This window comes from Oreochromis aureus, linkage group 11, assembly GCF_013358895.1.
Source record: "Oreochromis aureus strain Israel breed Guangdong linkage group 11, ZZ_aureus, whole genome shotgun sequence".
Taxonomy (NCBI): domain Eukaryota; kingdom Metazoa; phylum Chordata; class Actinopteri; order Cichliformes; family Cichlidae; genus Oreochromis; species Oreochromis aureus.
Genome location: NC_052952.1, coordinates 33,681,606 through 33,693,136, shown reverse-complemented (window position 1 = coordinate 33,693,136; position 11,531 = coordinate 33,681,606). Strand labels below are relative to the sequence as shown.

Below are 11,531 nucleotides of genomic sequence, written 5' to 3'. Positions count from 1 at the left end.
GTTGACTTTAAAGCTTGATTTCATTGTTAATGATGGCTCACATGATTTTTTTTTTGTAAATATAGTTTTCGCTGGAAACATTGGGATATACTAGTGCCTTTGTCTCATGAGCCAACATCATTGGTCACCACGTAGACACGTGGATGAATTTTGAGTGAATTACCCCTAAATGTATTAAGGGTTTGCTCCTCATTGCTTATGAAATCAAGGTTTCAGGGCATTAGAGGCTTTCTGGGATTTTAACATGTCTTGTTCATTCAGAAAAAAATGAAGTAATAAAATTTAATAGTTTTTTTGGAATTTTTGAGATAATTGTTTCATTAATTCAGGAAAATAGGGCCGCTTTTGTCAAGTGAAAGCACTGCATCTCTGTAATATATTAATTTAATTTCAAATGATGAAATAATGAAAAGAAAAATTCAGATAAATTGATTATGAATACAGTTTTTGCAGCACTACTATAGACTTCACGCTTTATTTTCTGTTGTCCCATTAGTTCTTTTAACGTGGATAGCTTTGGGTAACTGTAACTTCTACGCAGTAAATATTTAAATATGTAATACTCACATAAAAATAAACTGTGAGAAGATATTAATGTGTATATTATCTCCAGCTCTGTTTACACGGAGTCTTCTGTTATTGTAATTAGATCACATTTAGTGTTTATGTTGACTTTATAAACTGGGAAGCTTTGTGTGATTAAAATCACAAACTAATATCCTGCCTGCAGGGACCTTTAACAGCTGTTCTCTGGGAGTGTTTATCAATAACATTGTTCTTGAGTTCTGATCACTTTCACTTTGAGTTATGTTACCGATGTTAGTATGACAATAACATTAATAGAAAGGTAGTGCATTAATATGTTGGATTGATTCTGCATATTAACCTTTTGTAGTCCTTGAAGAAATGAAACAAAGTTAGTCAGGTCTTTGTTTTTTGTCAGTGCCTTCTGTTCAACCGTAAGAGAGTCCACGGATGAATCAGTTCAGCTGTTGTGGCGGTAATACGACTCCTGAAGGTGGAAATATGATGCAATTGAGAGCTAACGGACGGTGTTAATTTTGCTTGCATCGCGCTGCCTCATCATGGACGCCTTATCAGATGCTGAGAATGTGCCACTGCTTTTCAGTCTGTCTTTTTTTTTTTATGCTGAACTCTGACATGACAGTTTTGCTTCATATTGCCTGGTGGAGTTCTTACCAAAATGTGAAATGCAGTGTTGACCTGCCATCAATAATGCAAGAATTTCTCGAGGTTTAACAGTTTTACAGTCTACTTGGAGCTGTATCATTGCAAGACTTGTCTATAAGGGGTGTAAAGAGCCAAACAAAATTGCCAGTTTTTCAATCTGAAATCATAATTAATCCCAGGCCTCACTGTATGTCTTTCCTCTGCTTTGCTTCTCCACATTTCCTGCTTCCTCTTCTGCTTGACCATCTCAGATTTGCCTCAAAATTTATGGTCAAAAGTTTGGATATATAATGATGTGATGATAATGATAATATGGATATATAATGATTGCTGTGAATTTTTAGCTTCATTTATCAAATACTTTTAAAGATTTATTTATTTTATTTTTTTTACACGGCCTGTCAACCCACTTCCAACATGTTTGTCGAGCTAGTTTTACTTGCTGCTATGCTAGACCTGACTTGCAGTTCTGCATATGTGAACGGTTGTGTTGAAGTTATTCTACAGCTGGAGGAACTGACTGGAGAATTCCTCACAGAGTATATAATGATATATTTATGGAGCCTCGTGTGGAGCTCCTTGTGAATTTTTCCCCTACAACCAATACTACCACAGATAAAATTGCGGTGAACCCTCTGAAGGCTTACCTACCCAAACCTCATATATCCTGCAGAAAAGTCTAACTTTACGTTGTTTTTTATATATGTCGGTTAAAATGCATTTGTTTGTTTTTTCTTTTTGTCTTTTTTCCCTAATTGCCAAGACTTCAGAGAACAAACAAACGGGTTGTCTGTGGTGCTTAAAACAAAAAGGGGTACCGAGAAGGTTTGACATCCAACTTTGGCACCTAAAGGTTCACTGCAAATCCACTCGTTTGCTTGCTAACGTTGTTGGTCTTACCTGCAATAAAATTGGCAGCAGATTAACTGAGTATTCTAGCAGACTTGTTGGTCTCCATGTACAATGTTTTCCCTGCATAGAAAAACGTATGGTGCCTTCCAAAGAGCCAAGAAATGAAGGAGAAAAATCAGCTGCATGGTAGACTGAACAGTTTAGTTACTAGTTCAGCTGTTCTTGGATGCCATCTTAGCTTTTCAAAACAAACATCATGGACACTACTTGGCTAACAACTTGTCATTTACAAGCTATTGTCCAGTGAGCATTGCCTTCTCCTTTCTGACTCTAGTGGAGACCTTAATTGACAAAATGAATTTCATGTTGTACAGAGTGAGACTTCAAACCTGTTATTGAGGCAACAAATGTGGTTGAAAAATATTTAATTTAATCAATTAATTTAATTTAGGGTGTATTTTTTTTGCTTTAGTGTCTTCCTCGTGTGTCCTGTTCACCTAATCCACACTTAACCCAGCCAGGAATTCAAAGGTCACAAACAAACAAAAACTAAATGTGATATTTATAAAGCAGCTATTTTGTAGATGGTCACTGGTATAATATGCTCTGGAATCATTATTTTGGTTGCAATCTGTCTATTGCAGTCAGAGGTAGGGCTGCTCAATTAATCGAATTTTAATCTAGATTACGATCTGGGCTTTCAACGATCATTAAAAATGACTGAGCCGATTATTAGCACCTCCCTCGTGCTTTACTCTCGCGCTGCTCCGTGTGGCAAATCGAGCGCACCTCTCTGCGTTTCGAACACGCGTCACAACAATTAAGAGGACCCGAGGGAAGCTTGGAAAGCTCGGAAAGCTAAGCAGAAGTTATTTGGAGAGGAGAGGATAATGGCTGCTGAAGAAAGAGTGCCGTTGGTTGAAAAGAGGTAAAACGACTTCAGTGGTGTGGAAACATTATGCGTTCACGGAGTCAGACGTGGATCAAATATTGTGCAGTATTTTGAAGTTCACTAAACATAGATGTTTACATTTTTCATTTATTTTTTATATTGCAAACATTTGCACTGTTATCGGTATTTGCACACTATTTTATACTATTTTTTGACAATCTTTAAAGCCATTATTCAATACATTGTTATTGTTAAATAAATATCGTCAAATAATCGAGATCTCAATTTCAGTGAAAATAATTGTGATTATCATTTTTGCCATAATCGAGCAGCCCTAGTCAGAGGTTCAGGTTTCTTTTTGTGGCAATGAAAAATGTGTGTTAGTAAAGAAAATCAGTGTGGGCATCTCTTAACAGTTTAGGTTTTGCTTTGGAGTATTTGTCAAACCACCAGACTGGTTGTAGAAAAGATAATATGTGGGCATGTGGGCTGTTCTTTTATCTTTATGTCACGTATGTGGGAGTGGTTTGATGTTATTGCTGCCTAATGTCTGAGGTGACCAGCTGATATGTGTTTGTTTATTGGTCTCTGAATAAGACCCACTGAATTTGTAGGCAAATTAGCTTAACGTGGGAGAATATAGCATTGATCTGGTTTAAGCAGAACCTTTTAACTACTTTCAGTGAGATTGTTGTGCTTAAAGTAAGCACAACAGTCCTAATCAACTACTTCAAATTAATTCAGATATGCAAGTCAGATGTATAAAGTGACTCAGGGCAAAACTGCAGAAAACACACGCATAAATGTTATGCATAGAACATTTTATATTAATCATAAATGAGACGATAACACAATTCTTTAAATGCATACAGAAAATGAATGTCAGATGTGTTTGAGCAACATATGAATTCTTTTTTACTAGAAACAGCTGCAATAAAATGGTAATAAATTCAGAATCATGTTGGAATGAAGGAAGCAATTGAACTTTCTAAAATTCACCAAGTCAGCAGACAAAGTGTGGTGTTTATGTGTGCGTTCTTTGGAATGGTTGCTGAGTCAGACAAAGTAAGGAGATGGGGAAGAAGCAGTTTGAGACGGGATCAGAGATTATTTATTTATTTAACAAAGTAGAATCTCAAAAAGCAATATATTATAACCCAAGATTTTACTCCGTGAGGTCTAATGAGGTAGTCATAGTCATACCACTACATCGATGCAACCTGCAGTGACTGTACCTTCAGGTACCTTTGTTTCCTCCTATGCATTTATGGCTACTTCTTGCCACCATTTTTCATATTGACTGGAAGCAACTGAGATCTCGAAGCTTAGGTGATTGCATTGTAACAGTATCACATTTTACATTTATAAACATTGTGAATTTGAAATATAAATTAAAGAAACTTGTGATTTTGCAATAAACAATAACAGTGCAAAGGAGTAGCAAATGGCCCAGTCTTTATATTTGGAGGAAGGATGAAAGATCCACTTCTATGAAGGAATGTCTCTGAGCATATGTCACTCCCACGCTCAGTTCCAGTTTATTTTTCCATCACTGGTCCTGCTGACTGTTTTACCAGAATTATTTTAGATACTAGATTGTCAAATATGATAAACATGAGGTGTAAAGCTCTGTATCGAGTTTCCTTTGTGGCGTAAAGGGTGTTTGGAGGTGAAATTCTTTTCAAGGCAAGAGACATAACTTCTCTGCGGAAATCTGGAGAAGCCTCAAAGATGAAACACTGAGTCATTATTTCCTTATGAGAATTAACCTGGCCTTCTCTTCCCTCCATAGGGTACTGATTGCCCTTTTGACTGTAAGCCACTATGTTTTTAACTCTCTGAAAAGAGGTCCGAATTCCAGTTTACCACTGTAGAAAAGAAGAGAAGTGCTGTGTTGTGGAAAGGGGGTCTTTGACCCTTTTTTTTTGGAGTAGCATGAAAGGTTGCAAGCAGTGTTCATGGATTAAAGAAATGTCCTACATACTGATGGAAAATATTGTGGTGACCTTGGAATGAGATCTATTAATGGTAATGAATCAAAACTCAATTATGTTTGGTTGATGGCTGACATTTCTCTCAAGGTCCAGTAAATTCATACCAGCTATAAAGATAACAAGAAACCAGTTGCAGAAGGTTACATGGTCATGGGTAAAGGCTTAGAAAAAGGGCATTTGATGATAAGAAGAAGAAGCCTATTGCTTCTCGTTTCATACAGCTCATATCTACAGGACAGGTATCATTTACAGTATGAGTTTCACTGGTTTAAATTCATTACTAGCTTATTGTCATCACTTTGAATAGCAATTAGGAAACTGACTAATTACTCAGTGTTGGATTTTTTTCTTCCTTATCTCATTCTGAAAAGAACCATAACAAATTAACTTTTTGTGAGGGCCTTACAGGAAATTGAACAGAAGTTACCCCTGTGTATGTGTCCTAGCGCTTGTTGTGTAATTCAATTGATTGAGCAGGCTGCCCTCACAATGTCATGAAAGATTGGTCAGGGTATCAGATAAGGTGATCAGTATGCCCCTTTAGGCATATTTGTTACTGTTGTTTTTAATATTATTACACTGCAGATAATGCTATCAACGGCTCTTTACAGTTCACACAGTTTAATAAAAAGTAACAGCTTTTGTCTAAAACTCAGTAAAGAATCAACCCTGTGGAATATTAACTTTCTGTACTATTAATAAGTAAAGATTCTTATTAATATCACAGAATTAACAGATTAATTTATTGTAACTGTGACTAATGTCTCAATCTAATATTGAGGAGATGATAGGCTGTCTATGCCCGGAGAGCTGATGATGTAAAGCCTGGAACAGCTCCATAGAGAACAGTTGGAAGAAAATGGTGGTAAGCAATTAACTCAGCCCACCCAAGGCAATTTTTTTCTTGTTAATTGTATCCTCTTCTTTTTCAGTGCTGAAAATGTTGCCATAAAAAGACTTAAGTGTCAAATTTGAGGAAAAATTTTAACTGTGTGGATTTTGTTGCACATTTTGGTTGATTGTCAGGAGAGCAAGTCCTTTGGATTGTGGGCTGTAGAACATTAAATTGTAACAAGATGAATATGCTTTTCACTTCACCTAACAGCTGTTTCTCATTGGTGTAGTTTGTATTTGGCAGATAAGAAGGGTTTCTGCTACAATGGTGGGTGAATCTACATTATATGGGCAAAAGTGAGGCTACACCTTTTAATCACTGAATTCATATGTTTCTTTCAGTCCCATTGCCACTGGTGTATAAAATCAAACACTGCCAAGTTCCAACAAGGAATGAGGAGTTGCAGTGCTCTGCTTGCTCAGTAACTGCAGAGTTTCCTAACCTCCTCTGGTATTAACATCAGCATACAAACTGTGCACTGGGAGCTTGATGGCGATGGGTTATCATGGCCAACAGGCATTGCCAAGCATTTGACAGAGTGATGTAAGTCACGCAGCCACTAGACTCTTGAAAAGTGAAAACATGTTCTGTGAATTGACAAATCATGCAGTCTGCATTTGGTGAATGTTAGAAAAACATCATCTGCCTTACTGCAGTATTCCAAGTGTAAAGCTTGGAGCAGGAGGGATAGTGGTATGAGGTTGTTTTTCTGGGTTTGTGCTGGACCTTTTGGTTCCAGTGAAGAGAAATCTTAATGCTTCAGTTTACCAGGAAATTTTGGACATTCCAGCATGACCCTGCCTTAGTACACAAAGCAAGGTTCACAAAACAATGGTTAGATGACTTTGGTATTTGGAAGAATGTGAGTGGCCCGCACAGTGCCCTGAACCCAACCCAAAATGCGATGTCATAAAAGCCTATGTATGTTTATTTTGTGCAAGTGGCTGTATGTACCAAAACAGTCCTAAATGGTATCCAAATGCACTTTTTGACTCAGGAGCCAAGTGGACTAGTAGATGGAAAAAGTCCATTGGCCAAAAATATTTTTAATACTTCAGAATTATAAATTGCCTTTTGATGTTGCATATTGATTAGTCGCACTACATGTTATGACCTACGCAGTATCATGTATTGAGATGCACCCACTGGATTGGCTGGTGACTAGAATTGGTGCGTTTTCAGCTGATTGACCAGGACCAGCTGATGACTATAACTGACTCTAACGATCCACTGCCATGTGCCAATGACCCGTCCACATCGCTGTAATCGTAAAAATCTGGACGCACAGCAGCTGTTAATGTGCTAGAGCAGCATCTGCCCTTTACTTGTTTTCACAGCTCTGCCAATCCCTATATAAACTTAGTATGCTCGGAAGTCTTTTCTCGCTTTGTGTGTGGCAGCAGTTTGGTAATGTTAACTGTTCAACATTTATTAAATCCAAGGCTGAGATGATCTCCTCAGCTCAGCTCACATTAGACCTTTCATGCACTGAATCAAGAATCTTCCTTTCTACAGCAGTCACCCTCCTTCGGATGCTTTGAACCCTGGTGTAGGGATGTGAGCTTAACCAAAATTTAAATCCATTTATAATTGCAGCATCCAACAACTATGAAGAAGACAATTGAGATAATTTTCAATTTTCAATTTTTTTTGTAATCATGTGTTGTTTTGCATCTTCTTTTTATCTTTCTTTGACAGCTATGTTCCTTTGCTCTTCGTTAAACCTCAAACACATCCCCCTACAGGATGTGGCAGGTTTAGATCAGCTTTGATTACAAAGAGTAGTAAAAACCAGTTCAGCCCTTCGCACACACTTTGTTTTCAAGAAGCCCGGCAAGGACAAGCATAAAAAAAATGCCAGTTTTCCTTAAAAGTTCAAGAAATGCACGATTGTGTCAAACACCCAGCTATGGTGTTAATTAATCTTGGTCTCAGAACATGCCAAAATAATTGCAAGTAGATTTTTTTTCCATAATTGATCAGCCCCATCATATTCCTTGATTTGACTGGCTAGTAATCATGTCTTGGCTGGAGAAGGCATAAAGGTGGAATAAAAGATGGAAATAAAATTTGTGACCTAAATGAGTCGAGGACATAACTAGAGTGCCCGTTAACAGGGTAGAGATTCTTAGTATAGTTCATTATGACTGTTTTGGTTAGCTTCTCACATGCTAGGTGTTGGACACCCTGTCCTGATTTACTCACACTTTGTGGGAGTTAAACATTACCCCTGTTGTATCCTAGGAAGGTTTGTTCTTACTTAAACTCTACTTAGTCTAAGAGAAGGGATGGGAATGGATGTCATTTGCCAATCTACAGCTGGAGCAAATTAATATATGATAGAAAATAGGTAATTCACTATTTTGAATGAAAAGATATGCTTGGTTGCGGATTTTAGATTTTCTTCTTCCACTAATCTCCTTGTCTGGTGAGTCAATTTTGGACAATGCCATGGATTATTATTTGCCCCTAAAAGAGTAGACAGTACAGTTATTGCAGGCTGCCATCTTTTGCGCAAACTGACAAAAAAGGCCACAGCTGATCAACCCGCTCCATGTCAGTTAGATTACACAACACAAAACCTCTTAGAGATTAAGAAATGGATGGTTGAAATACCCAACTGAAAAGTTCTTATTTTGGACCACTGCACAGAAAAACAAACAAACAGAAGACAAATACTTGCGTAAATGAAAGGTGAATCTGTTAAACAGTATGGGAAAAATACAGCAGGTTGGCCTTTTTAAATACATATTCCTTTTTAATTTCAGCATGAAAAACTCGTGTGAAAAACAAGTTTTAGTCACAAGTTTCATTTATATTCACTCAGGAAATGGCAGAGCTGTTAGATTTATCTTGTGTTACCTCTTTCACACTTCATGTGACCAACAGACTCTTACCATATGGTACAGAAAAACAGCTGGGTCTGCACCAGGTCTGAACTCCTGTGGGATTTGACAGCAGTGCAGCTAGAGAACAAAAAGTCCCCATTTGCTAATTTTAATAAAACCGAATTCTCATTACTGGAAGATTGTGTATGTTTGTTGTTGTATACATACAGTATAGTGAGCTAATATCAGTTTAATTGCAATATAATATCTAATATCTTTCTTTTTCTTAGTTAAAATATTTTTTTACTTAATAAAACCCAGTGGATTGTTTTGTTTTTATTGATTTGCGTTGCGTGCACAAGCAGGAACAAGTCTGTTCTAGTTGTCCAACAAGTTTTTAGCATTGCCCCCAGGTGGTAACAGTGAGTTACATCAGGTAGTTTGTCGGGAAGCTCTGCAGCTCTTCTAGTCCCTTAGTGCTGCACAACTCAGCTAAAATATGCAAATATTTTTTTGTATTCAATATTTCTTTCCCTTGCTTTTACCGTTATCTGGTTATCTGGAAGCTGGCAAAACAACTAAAACTGAAGAATGCATTCCGAGCTGCCAGGCACGAGAAGATCGTATAGAGGGGCGAGATTAGATGTTGCTATGGAAACAGAGGACACATGGAAATCTGAAGACGACTACTAACAAAAATTTTAGTAGTTTTTTGGACCTCTGGACTAGACCTCATTTTATGTTTGGACAAAGTCTGCCACGTAACAAGTCAGCCACAACTATTTGGCAATGCTTTGTGAAAGGAGGGCGATCTTCAAAAAACAGTTCCTCTTGAATTTATTATTTATTTATTTGCACGAAATGGGTAATTTTTCCTCATTGTTTATATTTATTGCATATCTAACGCGATATACCCTGATATGGCCATATCTGAGTGAGGCTGATATCAGCTGTCCAGTACATCAGTTTTGGCTTTGTGTAAAGGTATTTGTACCCAGATGAAATTCATTTCATTCACTTAATTTTTGTTACTGTATATTTAAGCCTGTCCTGGCACAGAGCTAAAAGGTGATTTATGCTGCAGTGAGACTGAGGTGATGGTTGTTGTCGAGGATTTAGGTAGAACAGTAGAGGAAAGAGTAATGGGTCCCATGCGATGTCTTCAGTTGCACAGACAGTTCATAACTGCTCGCTGAGCCAGAAAAAAATGCAGTTTTCAGTCCATTAGGGAATTTAGACTCCTATGGGATCTTTGAGCAGTTGGACATATGCGGTCTTACTTAGTTCTCTCCCCCACTATCTTGCTGTCGACACACACACACACACACACACAGATATCGAACATACACTGAAACCATACATAAAGGCTTAGAATTAACCTCCTTTTTTCAGGGTGTCTGATGGTAATACCCAGGGTATTATCTCAGCATTGTGAAGCACAAACAAAACATTTAATATCTCATTTATGTTCTACTGTCGTGCCCTAACAATGCAGCACGGCTTTCCTTCTCTCAAAAAAAGTAATATAGTAATAAAAGTAAAAAGCCAAACCATCTGTAATAAGCATAATGAAATGAGGCTTAATGCAGAATATTTCTCAAAAATGAGAAACTTGAACCTCGATTGTCCTGTTGTGTATTGTTCGGTTGCAGAGGATTCAAAGAAGGGATGACTAATAGCGTGGCACGGTCATGTATTTTGGATGCTTACCCAAGAAAATAATGTTTCTGTGTTTGCTTACAGTCCTTGTTACCACACAGTGATGTTAAACAGACTGAGCGGGGGTTAGATAAGGTTGATAAGTACTGAATACAGCTTGTACTTACTGGTGCTATAATGTCTTGCTCATGAAATATATTTACACCCATACTTTTCTAACATATGGTCCTGTGGAACTTTTCTACTCTAATGAAGTTACAGCCCTTAATTGTTGACCACGGATCCCAAATAAAGGTCCTTTAAATCTGACTAAAAGCCAGCAGGGAAAGAAAGATCACCATCTTTCTTGTAACTGTTAACATTACGGGGAAATTGTAGCTAGCTTGATCTGGTGCTGTGCTTTGACTTGGCAAAGAAACAGATGAACAGAGATAAGTGATGGAGATTAATATGTACCCTATAAAACAAATAAATGTAGTTATAAATAGCCCATCTGATCATGATTATGTTGTCTTTTAAACACCATGTAAGGCTAAATGAAGCTGCACTTGCAACGGAAAATATTGTGGATCACCTGACTGAAAAAAGACTGTTGCATAACAGTTTTTTTTCTAAGGAAACATTAAATAGTAAGACAAGGGTGCTTTGGCAATTTATACCTATTGTAGTGCACTGGGTGTGTGCAGTATTTTTATCTCCCTATACTGACTGTATTATGGTTACTGCCTACTGATGACTATCCTAAAATCCACCTTTTTGCCCAGATCAGAAGGATTATGTAAGAATTCCCAGTTTAGGTTAGGGCAAGAACTGACCTTAAGCAACAGACTGCAAAATAAGCTCCATCCATGATTGTTACAGGGGCACAAGATAAGAGTCAGTGTCTGTTTTGTTATACTCCAACACACAGATGCTGATGAATCAATTTGGAAAAAAAATTACATTATATAATTGTTTCGGTCTGTGTTTCATCTCAGAAGCGCCTACTGACAGATTTGCTTGATCGGCTTGATCATTTCTGTTATGTAAGATGTTTATTACTACGCTTGGTTGTATAGATGGTTTTTATGTTGTAGAAGATTTTGTTTCAGCCGTCCATCCTCATCATTCCAGCTACTTTGACATCTTAATTGTACAAACTAATAAACAATTTCACTGAGAGTGGGCTGTCGGCAGCAGGGAGAACTATCAGGAGTGTCCATTGCTTTTGCTGCATCTTG

General features: G+C 37.5%; 1 protein-coding gene across 1 annotated transcript in view; it reads left to right on the top strand.

The window, feature by feature from the left end:
* The window catches only part of LOC116311337 (inactive phospholipase C-like protein 2), a 43,761-nt gene that overhangs the window by 10,387 nt on the left and 21,843 nt on the right, over window positions 1–11,531 (top strand). The window lies entirely within an intron of this gene.